The sequence below is a fragment of the Dendropsophus ebraccatus genome, chromosome 4 (genome assembly GCF_027789765.1).
Source record: "Dendropsophus ebraccatus isolate aDenEbr1 chromosome 4, aDenEbr1.pat, whole genome shotgun sequence".
Taxonomy (NCBI): domain Eukaryota; kingdom Metazoa; phylum Chordata; class Amphibia; order Anura; family Hylidae; genus Dendropsophus; species Dendropsophus ebraccatus.
The window spans coordinates 99,381,116-99,394,221 of NC_091457.1; the positions used below are offsets into that span (position 1 = coordinate 99,381,116).

The 13,106-nt window shown below is 48.9% G+C and overlaps 1 protein-coding gene across 1 annotated transcript in view; it reads right to left on the reverse strand.

The window, feature by feature from the left end:
- The window catches only part of LOC138788477 (fibulin-7-like), a 73,943-nt gene extending 63,293 nt beyond the window's left edge, over positions 1-10,650 (reverse strand). The window contains exon 1 of the mRNA XM_069966363.1: positions 10,608-10,650. The gene's annotated coding sequence lies outside the window, so the exon portion shown is untranslated. The remainder of the gene's footprint in view (positions 1-10,607) is intronic.
- Between the last annotated feature and the right edge of the window lie 2,456 nt (positions 10,651-13,106).

Sequence of the window (13,106 nt, forward strand, 5' to 3'; positions counted from 1 at the left end):
CATCATTGCTGACATCACTGATGATATCAACAATATCAGTGATGACATAATTGAAGACATCACTAATGAAATAATCGCCAGAATCACTGTTGACATCATTGACGACATCACTGATGACATCAACGACGAAACCATCAATATCACTGATTACATCAACATCATGAACGACACCATACTCATCATTGATGACATAATCACATTAAAGGGAACCAATCAGCCCGTTTGAGCTGATATGGTTCCCTTGAGCATTGTATAAAGCACCTGGAGCGGCCCCGGCACGTACCGGCCGCAGCAGGTGCTTTATAACGGAGAAAATGACCTTTATTCCCCGACTCGTGACTAGATACGAGTGGGGAAGTAGTCATGGTGGGCGGCTCTCCACTCGTATCTAGTCACTGCGCTCTGCCTGTCAGCGCGCTCAGAGGGGTTGATTGACAGGCAGAGAGGTCTGTTACTGGCCTCTCTGCCTGTCAATCATCCCGCCGAGCGCGCTGACGGGCAGAGCGCAGTGACTAGATACGAGCGGGGAGCCGCCCACCATGACTACTTTCCCGCTCGTATATAGTCACGAGTCGGGGAATAAAAGTCATTTTCTCCGTTATAAAGCACCTGCTGCGGCCGCGGCCGGTACGTGATTGGGCCGCTCCAGGTGCTTTATACAATGCTCAAGTAACCATATCAGCCCAAACCCAAGGGCTGATTGGTTCCCTTTAAAGCCGACATCTCTGATGACATAATCTATGACATTATCGTCAACATCACAAATTACATCATTGGTGGCATTACTGATGACAACATCAAAGACATCACTGATTACATCATGAACAACATTACTGAAGACATCATCAATGATATCACCTATGACATGACTAATGACATCAACGACATCTTTGATGATATCACTGACATTATTGAAGACATTGACAACATCACTGATGACACCATAACATCATCTTTATGGTGCTGCTATGGTGAGCAGATTCATGTTATCCGGCAGCCTATCTGGCTGCTCGCATGGTGTCCCGCCACTCTCCACACACATTATATGCCCGACTCCCGATAGCCCAGTGTGCAGGCCATGCGAGCAGCCAGATAGGCTGCCGGATTACATGAATCTGCTCACCATAGCAGGGGCACAGTAAGAGGCTCAGTTGAGCCACATCTCTTATCCCTTTTTGATAGGAATATCTGGGCAGTAGTTGGTTAACATTGCACTGTGTATGGTATTGTATGGACGTCTGTCCAATTATACAACAGATTGTGAGTGGTGTTGCACTTTAAAGGGGTTGTACACCAAAAAAATTTTTCTTTCAAATCAACTGCTGCCATAAAGTGCCAGAGATTTGTAATTTACTTCTATTAAAAAATCTCAAGCCTTCCAGTACTTATCAGCTGCTGTATGCTCAACAGGAAGTTGTATTATTTCCCGTCTGGAGAGCAGGAGAGGTTTTATGGGGATTTGCTGCTGCTCTGGACAGTTCCTGACATGGACAGAGGAGGCAACAGAGAGCACTGTGTCAGACAGGAAAGAAAACATTACTTCCTGCAGGACACACAGCAGCTGATAAGTACTGGAAGACTTAAGATTTTTTAATAGAAGTGAATTACAAATCTCTGCCACTTTATGGCACCAGTTGATTTGAAAGAAAAAAAAAATTGGTGAACAACCCCTTTAATGAGATTTACACAGATGCACTCTGAATTAATTTATTTCGTGTTGCCACTAATCTGTGCCCTTTTTCTGTATATATATATATATATATATATATATATATATATATATATATATATATATATATATATATATATAAGTATTTTTAGCTATTTTCTATTACTATTTGGCTTATTGGAACAGTTAACCCCCCAATGAACCGCACTTATCAGCTGTAATACGGGGAAACGCATTGGGTATTTTCAGTTGCAATACATAGTTGTATTTTAGTATACAGTGGTGCCTTGGATTACGAGCATAATTCGTTCCAGGACCATGCTTGTAATCCAAATCCACTCTTAAACCAAAGCAAATTTTCCCAATTGGGTCCACACCCCAAAAATAATGATTTAATATTCTGAATAACATGTAAAACAAACATTCAGAAACAGCAGAATATGTAATATTATAAGTTACTGTACAGCAGTGCTTCTCAAACTTTTTCTACTAGAGCCTCACCCAACAGACCAAGGCAATGCCTGGGCCTCACCCGACTGACCAAGAGGATGCCTGGGCCTCACTATCTGTAGTAAAAGTCCATTTAAAAGCTGAAAATATTGCTAGGGCTACCTTTTACTCGTCTCCCAAACTCTATATGCTAATAAATTAAGTACAAAATAAATTAATAATGTTGCTAAAATGGAGATTTTTGCAAACAGCAAAAGGACTGTGCACATTATAGTTACTTTTGTGAAAACTGGTTCCACAGCTGGGCCTCACCAACAACTAGGGGGCGCCTCACTGGTGAGGCCTGCCTTACAGTTTGAGAAGCACTGCTGTACAGTAATGAAGAGAATAGGAAACACAAGGGCGGACAGAGACTGCAGGGAGCATGAAGGAATGAGCAGGACATATATGGGCACATACATGCAGCTTTCTCTGTCCGGGGAGAGAGGGGTTGCACTTATAGCTATAAAGAGATTACCTCCACAGTCCTGTCCCCAGATGCAAGCCCCAGCCTGAACTGAATCTGCTATGATTTGGAAGGTGAGGGAGACTTCCTGGGTCAGACTACAGTGCTGTAGCCCCCGTTATGCAGACCATGCTGCTCCTCAACTTGCGCTCCCACCCAGTACAGGGAGCTCTTAAACCAAAGCAATGCTCTTAAACCAAGTCACAATTTTGAAAAACTGTGAGCTCTTAAACCAAAACGCTCCTAAACCAAGTTACTCTTAAACCAAGGTACCACTGTACATTGTTTACATTGTGGGTCAATAATAGTGTTTAGCCTCTATTTGGCCATATTGGGACCCGGTTACACTAGGTGAGTAATTGGCTGACCTTGATGCTACTAAATGTACTGTGGAGTTTTTAGACTTTTTTAACCAATATTAATAAAGGTTAAATTTTAGTTTGTGGTACACCTCTGTGATAGCTGTTTTCTTTCTATATTTTTTTATTTAAAATTTCTTCACAGCATTCCATCTGATTTAGGTTATGTGGACCTCATGTCTAAAGATCAAGAATAGGAAGAACTATGATCTTCAGATATAGTTTTATCATTGTTGCAAGACAGTATTAAAAATAGAAAACCATTGTTGCAAGACAGTATTAAAAATGAAAAAAAATTTTATCCCTCTTCCCCTTTATTCACATTATGCGTTTTTTCATTTGATGCGTTTATTTTTTTGTTTGTTTTTTTAATTCATTTCACTATACTTTATTGCTTACTATATATGTAGTTTATGCATTTGCATATCACTTTATTTATTTTTGCACAGGTACCAATATTTACCGTATTTTTTACTAATGATCACATTATTCACATATGGATTTCTCTCACTAGTTGTTATATTTATTAATATGATTCACTTAGGACCTTGGCACATGATTGTATTAAGATTTATATTGTTTACTCTAGGATTATTATGTTATAGTTGTGTATTTTTTCCTATAATTATATGAAATTGAATAATTATTATGCTTATGAATTGTTATTATTATATTTTTTACTTATCATTAATTATTATACTTATTAATTACTATGAGTTAGATTCTATCTGATAATTTGATTTATATAAAGTATGTGTGTCTGCATCATGCCCGAGCTGTCCACAATAGGGTTAATCTTTATATTTTATCTCCATGCCAAAGGGTGCATGCGCTCTGTCACTTTCGGGTGGCCCTAATTGTCCTCTGTGGGCATGTCTGTGACGTTAGACCCTGGGGACATGCGCGTGGGGGTCAGGGCCGGATTAAAGGGAGGGGACCACATGGGGGCCTCTACCAGCCTGAACCTGGATGCAGGCACGGTGATGCGATCGGGCCTACTGGAGAATCAGTCCCGCGGGTCAGGCTGGGGGGGGGGGGGAATGCGGTTGGGGTTTGATGAGTCCGCCGGGGTAAGCTTCCGGCACAGACAGCCTGTGTCAGACAGGCCGGAAGCTCACAGCCGCCACCCCGAACCTCTCTCCTGCTCGATGATGTCATTTGTGCGCTGCAAAGCAGAAGAGAAGTTGGGGACCGTGGGGCTGCAGCTGTGAGCTTCCGGCTTGCCTGACACAGGCTGTCTGTGCCAGAAGCTCACCCTAGCCTCGTAATGCCATCAGAGGGGTGACCTCCCCCCGCTCCCCCGCCCCCTCCACCGCTCTCTCTTCTCCCCCTGCCCCCCGACTGCTCCCCCTGCCCCCACCAACTCCCTCTACTCCCCCTGCCCCCCCAGCTACTCCCCCTGCCACCTTAGCTGCTCCCCCTGTCTGTCACCCCAGCTGCCCCCTCCTGCCCCCCTCTTCCCCCCTGCCACCCCAGCTTCCCCCCGCCAACTTAGCCACACCCCAGACTGCTCCCCCTGCCCCCCGGCTGCTCCCTCCCCCCCTGGCCCCTGGCTGCTACCCTTGCCCCCCAGCTTTTCCCCCTGTCACCATAGCTGCTCCCCCTGCCACCCCCGCTTCCCCCTGTCACCCCAGCTTCTCGCCCTGTCCCTCCCACCCCAGCTGCACGCCCTGTCCCTCCCACCCCAGCTGCGTGCTCTGTCCCTGTCACCCTAGCTGCGCGCCCTGTCCCTGTCACCCCAGCTGCTCCCCCTGCCCCCCTAACTGTTCCCCCTTTCCCTGCCCCCCTAGCTGCTCCCCCTGTCCCTGCACCCCTAGCTTCTCCCCTCCTGCTGTGACCCCATCTGCTTCCCTTGCCAGCCCAGCTGCTCCCCCTGTCACTGCCCCCCTAGCTGCTCCCCCTCCCCCTGTCACTCCAGCTGCTCCCCCTTTCACCCTCAGCTGCCTCCCTTCCCCAGTCACCCCCAGATGCTCCCCCTGTCCCTGTCACCCCAGCTGCTCCCCCTGTCCCTGTCACCCCAGCTGCTCCCCCAGTCACCCCAGCTGCCTCCCTTCCCCAGTCACCCCCAGCTGCCCGCCTGCAGATGAGTTGTGGTCGGAGAAGTCTTCATGATGGCTGCGCCAGATAGAAAGGAAAGCAAAAAGTGAGTGACGGCAATTGGTAAAGACATCACCTGTGAGTCTTTAGTAACTGCACTGTAATCACTTCTATAGTGTGCAGAGTCTGTGTAGCATTGGTGTCTAAATGGGTCAGTGTATTGTTTGCGGTAGTGTACTGACACAGCCCCGCGGTCACTACAGTACACTAGCGCAAACATTTAAACTAGGACCCAACTACAACAGCTGCAGGCACTACAACTCCCAGCATATCCTGAGGGCTGCAGACTATCAGTAAATACTGGGAGTTGTAGTGCCTGTAGCTGTTGTAGTTGGGTCCTAGGTGCATTACACAGTGGGTGCTTTGTGGGAGATCAGAACACATAGATCTGTGGGGCCAGGGGCGGATTAACTTTACCATAGCCCCTGGGCTGTTCACCAAGCATGGGCCCCCCACCCTACTCTAACTATGGCAGCACTAGCGTGGTGTTCATAGTACAGGATAGATAATGTCATGATGCCCTGATTTGTACAAAATTGCGGTAAAAAAGCAGAAATTTTTTGAAAATCATGACACAACTGTATCCAGGAGACAGAACACAACAGAAAGCATAAGTCTTCCTGGGTGGCCATGGGCCCGCCCAGGAGCTCATGGCCCCCAGGCTACCACCCAAAAAGGACCTATTATAATCCGCTATTCAGGGGGGGGGGGGCTCAATGTAGGGAAGTAACCCCAGAACAGCACTAATAGGGGATAGGGGGAGATGTTTTTGTTCTATCCCCTATTAGTGCTGTTCTGGGGTGACTTCCCTACACTGAGCCCCCACAGATCTATGTATTCTGATCTTCCACAAAGCATCCAGTGTATGATGCACCTAGGACCCAACTACAACAGCTGCAGGCACTACAACTCCCAGCATTTGCTGACAGTCTGCAGCCCTCAGGATATGCTGATAACTGCCACTATAGAAAAATGTATTGCTGGACCTTCAGGGCTGATGGTTGTGACCCACAGATTGCAGCCGCCAGGAGACTCTACACACAGTGATTTATTAAATAGTTTCCACTAAGAAACTACAACTCCCAGCATACCCTGAGAGCTTTCTAAATGGAGGGTGTTCTGAGAGTTTTAGTTTAATTGAAAATGTTGTTCACAAGGGATTTGTCACAGATACAGATGAATCCAGGAAAGGACCGGGTCAGCATGCAAAGTGCCTAGGGCAGCATGAACTCTAAATACAGGCATTACTGTGGGGGAACATAAGCAGGGGGCATTACTGTGAAGGCACATAAGAGTAGGGGGCATTACTGTGGAGGCATGTAAGAGTAGGGGGCATTACTGTGGAGGCACGTAAGAGTAGGGGGCATTACTGTGAGGGCATATAAGCAAGGGGCATTACTGTGGGGGCACATAAGCAAGGGACATTACTGTGGGGGCACATAAGATTAGGGGCGGAACTACCGCCATAGCAGCCGTAGCGGCTGCTACGGGGCCCCGCCGCATCGGGGGCCCGTGGCGCAGGCCCCCGGCGGCCGAGCAGGCCTCCCGGGTGCTGCAGCTGTTTGAGATGTCCCGGCACAGGTGACGGGCTCAGCGTCCGCCAGGGCAAGTACTTCCGGGGGCAGGGAGCATCTCTAACAAGCGTTCCTGTGCCGTGCCGGAAGTACAGGCTGGGGGCGGACGCTGAGCTCACTGGTACCTGTGCTGCCTGGGATAGGACGGGACGTGCGAGATTGCCGTCCCGGCAGCACAGTTACCAGTGAGCTCAGCGTCCGCCCCCAGCCTGTACTTCCGGCACGGCACAGGAGCGCTTGTTAGAGATGCTCCCTGCCCCGGAAGTACTTGCCCTGGCGGACACTGAGCCACGCTGATCCCGTCACCTGTGCCCGGGGGAAGACAGCCGACGGTGGAGTTAGGTGAGTTTTTTTTTTTTTTTTTTTTCTTGGCTTTGCAAAGGGGGATATACAGGGGGCATCTATTGGGGATAATACAGGGGGGGGGGCATCTATTGGGGATAATACAGGGGGGGGGGCATCTATGGGGGATATACGGGGGGGCATCTATGGGGGATATACAGGGGGCATCTATTGGGGATAATACAGGGGGGGCACCTATGGGGGATATACAGGGGGCATCTATTGGGGATATACAGGGGGCATCTATTGGGGATAATACAGGGGGGGCATCTATTGGGGATAATACAGGGGGGGCATCTATGGGGGATATACAGGGGGCATCTATTGGGGATAATACAGGGGGGGCACCTATGGGGGATATACAGGGGGCATCCATTGGGGATAATACAGGGGGGGCATCTATTGGGGATAATACAGGGGGGGCAATACAGGGGGGACATCTATTGGGGATAATACAGGGGGGGCATCTATGGGGGATATACAGGGGGCATCTATTGGGGATAATACAGGGGGGGGGCATCTATGGGGGATAATACAGGGGGGGCATCTATTGGGGATAATACAGGGGGCATCTATTGGGGATAATACAGGGGGCATCTATTGGGGATAATACAGGGGGGGGCATCTATGGGGATATACAGGGGGCATCTATTGGGGATATACAGGGGGCATCTATTGGGGATAATACAGGGGGGGCATCTATGGGGGATATACAGGGGGCATCTATTGGGGATAATACAGGGGGGGCATCTATTGGGGATAATACAGGGGAGGGGCATCTATGGGGGATATACAGGGGGCATCTATTGGGGATAATACAGGGGGGGCATCTATGGGGGATATACAGGGGGCATCTATTGGGGATAATACAGGGGGGGCATCTATGGGGGATATACAGGGGGCATCTATTGGGGATAATACAGGGGGGGGCATCTATGGGGGATATACAGGGGACATCTATTGGGGATAATACAGGGGGGGCATCTATGGGGGATAATACAGGGGGGAGCACCTATTGGGGATAATACAGGGGGGGCATCTATGGGGGATATACAGGGGGCATCTATTGGGGATAATACAGGGGGGGGCATCTATTGGGGATAATACAGGGGGGGGGCATCTATGGGGGATATACAGGGGGCATCTATTGGGGATAATACAGGGGGGCATCTATTGGGGATAATACAGGGGGGGCATCTATGGGGGATATACAGGGGGCATCTATTGGGGATAATACAGGGGGGCATCTATTGGGGATATACAGGGGGGCCATCTATGGGGGATATACGGGGGGGGGCATCTATTGGGGATAATACAGGGGGCATCTATGGGGATATACAGGGGGGCATCTATGAGGATAATACAGAGGGGGCATCTATGGGGATATACAGGGGGGGCATCTATGGGGATAATACAGGGGGGCATCTATGAGGATAATACAGAGGGGCCATCTATGGGGGATATACAAGGGGGGAATCTATGGGAGATATACGGGGGGCATCTATGGGGGATATACAGGGGGCATCTATGGGGGATATACAGGGGGGCCATCTATGGGGGATATACAGGGGGGGGCATCTATTGGGGATAATACAGGGGGCATCTATGGGGATATACAGGGGCCATCTATGGAGGATAATACAGGGGGGGCATCTATGGGGATAATACAGGGGAGCATCTATGAGGATAATACAGAGGGGCCATCTATGGGGGATATACAAGGGGGGAATCTATGGGAGATATACGGGGGGCATCTATGGGGGATATACAGGAGGGCCATGGACCAAGGGGGATGGACAACACACACACGGGGGTAATTTATAAGGGGCCAACACAGGTGGCATCAGTAAGGGGGAATACACATAGGGGCATATACTATAAGGGGGTCACGTAGTGTCAGAGCTATCCACTACAGATGTGCAGTGTGTAGAGAGATGAGGATGGGGCCAGAGTGAGGAGACTAATATGTCTGTCTGGCAGATTCTGTGGATTCCTGGCTCGGAGAAGTTCTCATAATGACCCAGGACGGATGGAGAAGAAAATGAAAAGGAAACAACTTCAATCAGAGAAGACGCCCCCTGTGAGTCACTTAATATAACTGTACTATAATTTATATGGTGTACAAAACCTGTGTAGAGCTGAGTGGGCTGATGACATAGTGGTCGATTGAGGGGGGGGGGGGGCAATCAAAAGTTTGCTATGGGGCCCAGCCATTTCTAGTTACGCCCCTGGCAGGGGGTATTACTGTGGGGGCACATAAGCAGGGGGCATTACTGTGGGGACACAAAAGCAGGGGGGCATTACTGTGGTGGCACATGAGCAGGGGGCATTACTGTGGGGGAACATCAGAGCAGTGAGAATTACTATGGGGACACATCAGAGCAAGGGGCATTGCTGTGGGAGCACAGCAGAGCTAGTGCCATTATTACCATGGGAGCACAGCAGGGCTAGGGATATTATTACTATAAGGGGGGCATATGGGAGACATACTTACTGACTCCTACTGACTTAACCACACATGACACCAAACAGCTGAATAACTACTGTATGGGAGCCTATAGGTGGGAAAATAGGGAAGGAAGGTGCTGGAAAAATGCGAAGCCTAAGATGTTTGTCTCGCAGGTTCTGAAGAGATGAATTGTAGCTGCAAGAAGTCGCCATGTTGGTCTGGGCCGAATGGAGAGGAAAAGGAAAGTGACGCCTCAGATCAAGGAAGATGTCACATGTGAGTCACTGAAGGATGTTTTTTTGTATTTTGTAGAACACTATTCGGTAGGGGTGCCTTAATGTGAAAAAATGTGTGAGAGAGAGTGCATGTATGTGTGAGTGAGAGTGCATGTATTTGTGAGTAAGAGTGCATGTATATGTAAGTTAGAGTCAGGGGCGGATTAACATTACTATAGGCCCCGGGCTGTTCACCAAGCCTGGCCCCCCCCCCACCCCACTGTAACTATGGCAGCACTAGCCTGGCGTTCATAGTACAGGACAGATAATGTCATGATGTCCTGATTTGTGCAAAATTTCCATTAAAAAAAACTGTGATTTTTTGCAAATCATGGCGGAAGTGTAGCCAGGAGACAGTACACCACTGAAAGTATAAGTCTTTCTGGGTGGTCATGGGCCCCCCAGGAACTCAGGGCCCCGGGCTACCGCCCGAAACGCCCCTATTATAATCCACTACTGAGTGTAATGGTGGTTACCCAGCTTTCCAGCTCAGTGTAATGGTGGTCATATACTGGTGTTATTTGATAGCTATGGTGCTATTTAGAGAATTGGAATAGATAGATAGCAGAGATGCGACATTTCGACCCTCTCACAGGGTCATTATCAAGCATAGTGGGAGTGTCTCAGTGATGTCATTATATAGCTAACACATTAGCATAATTAGTGATGTCATACAATCATTTACATATAAAAACAAATGAATAAAATATACTGTGTCATAAAGTGCAAACAACAAATAAGACATATTCATGTTCATGTAGATCTCTATGATATAGAGAACATAGTGACGATGTGCTATATAAAGTGCACAGTGCTCATAAGCTCAATAATGCAAGGAGCAATATAAAAGTCCGTAATAAGTAGAGCAGAGGTCGGGGGGCACTCACCACAGGTGGATAAGCATGTAGAGTAATCACACTGGAAGCACATGGAATGGTAAATAGATATCAGCAGCCTTGCTCGGCGTGGGGCAGATGACAATGCGCATGCGTCAGCATAGTACCGCCCCCAGGGCCGGCCGATCGTTGATGACGTGGGAGGCTGTACTGTTTGCCATCACCTAGGCAACTGGGATGGTCAAAAAGCTGTATGGGGCTAGATGAATGACGGGTCTAGGAGCCGCAAGTAAATTGGGGGGTCCACATAGGTGCACGGACCTGGAGCGCCACCCGAATCAATTGAGTCCCAGTGTCACTCGTGCCGTCGCCCACATTCGCCGCATCGCTGCAGCGGACCGGAGCTTCACCGCTGTAGTAACCCTTGATCTGCTGCTCCATTCTATAAGACCCGGGTAAATGATTTGTATGTATCGTGCTTCTGTGTTGGAATAGGTAGATAGATAGATAGATAGATAGATAGATAGATAGATAGATAGATAGATAGATAGATAGATAGATAGATAGATAGATAGATACAGGGCCGTTTCTAGGTAGTTTTGACTACAGGGCGAATCTTGCTAAAAGCGCCCCCCCCCCTTCCCCATCCCCTCTCAAGTGATATCGGGGAGGGGGGGTGGGCGTTGTTGCTATGAAGAAGCAGTGTGTGTATTATGGCATTGAGCAGTGTTATTTAACCATTGAACTGAAACAAAAAAAAAAAAGTCAGTGACTCACAGGTGACGTCTTCTTTGATCTGAGGCGTCATTTTCCTTTCCCTCTCCATCTGGCCCAGGCCTCCATGATGATTTCTTGCAGCAACAATTCATCTCTTCTGAACCTGCCAGACAAACATGTTAGGCTTCGCACTTTTACAACAACTTCCCCTTTTTATGACATCTGGGCTCTGCCCCATAGTAATAACCCCCCCTCCCGTGCTGTCCCTATACTAATAATACCCCCTGTGCTGTCATTATAGAAATAATCTTCCCTGTGGTCTGCCCCATAGTAATAACCCCCCCCTGTGCTGTTCTCATAGTAATAATCCCCCCTGTGCTCTGTCCCCATAGTAATAATCCCCCCTGTGCTGCCCTCATAGTAATAATCCCCACTGTGCTCAGTCCCCATAGTAATAATCCCCCCTGTGCTCTACCCGTAGTAATAACCCCCCTGTGCTTTGCCCAATAGTAAAAATCCCCCCCATGTTCTGCCCTATAGTAATAATCCCACCTTCTATGTTCTGCCCCAGTGTAATAACCCCCCTACAATGTTCTGCCCCATAGTAATACCCCCCCATGTTCTGCCCATAGTATTATTTCCCCCTCCCATGTTCTGCCACATAGTAAACCCCCCCATGTTCTGCCCTATAGTAATAATTCCCCCTCTCATGTTCTGCCCCATAGTAATAATCCCCCCTCCCATGTTCTGCCATATAATAATAATCCCCCCTCCCATGTTCTGCCATATAATAATAATCCCCCTCCCATGTTCTGCCATATAATAATAATCCCCCCTCCCATGATCTGCCATACAGTAATAATCCTCCCTTCCATGTTCTGCCATATAATAATAATCCCCCTCCCATGTTCTGCCATATAGTAATAATCTCCCCCCCCCCATGTTCTGCTCCTTAGTGATACCCTTCATTGCCGATCACAACACAAAAAAAAAGCATTATACTCACCTTCTTGCATACAGTGGGTCCCTCTCTCTCTCATCAGATCTTCTCTTCTGGCCTGCGAGGAGCCGCTCCTGCCTCCCTGCCGGCCACATTATCTGCCTCCCCCGCCCGACCGCAGCTCCTGCCTCTCCGCGCGCCGGCCGCATGATCTGCGCAGATTGCCAGACTGCAGCTCCTCCCCGGCCCATCACCTGACAGCAGGCCGCCGCCCCCGAACACATCTCCTCTATCCTCAAGCAGGTGAATGACGTCATATCACAGCGCCTGCTGGAGGATAGAGAAGATGTGTTCGGGGGCGGCGGCCTGCTGTCAGGTGATGGGCCGGGGAGGAGCTGCAGTCCGGCAATCTGCGCAGATCATGCGGCCGGCGTGCGGAGAGGCAGGAGCTGCGGTCGGGCGGGGGAGGCAAGAGCTGCGGTCGGGCGGGGAGGCAGATAATGTGGCCGTCGGGCACGGAGGCAGGAGCTGCGGTCGTGCGGGGAGGCAGCTAGGTGAGGTCTGGGAAGGTGCCACCAGCGCCCCCTAGCTGTCGGCGCCCCGTGCGGTCGCCCGGCCCGCCCGCCGCTAGAAACGGCCCTGGATAGATAGATAGATAGGAGATAGATAGAAAGAGAGATAGATAGATAGATAGATAGAGATAGATGATGATATAGTGATATGGTGATCACAACCAGCTAACACCTTCTAATGACTAAAAGTTTATTACCTATACCGCCATTAAGTGTAGACAAAGAGAGTCTGATTAAAGGGGTTCTCCAGGATCAAATAAAACATTAGCTGCTTTCTTCCCAAACCAGCAACATACCTGCAGGCTGTGTGTGTTGTGTTAC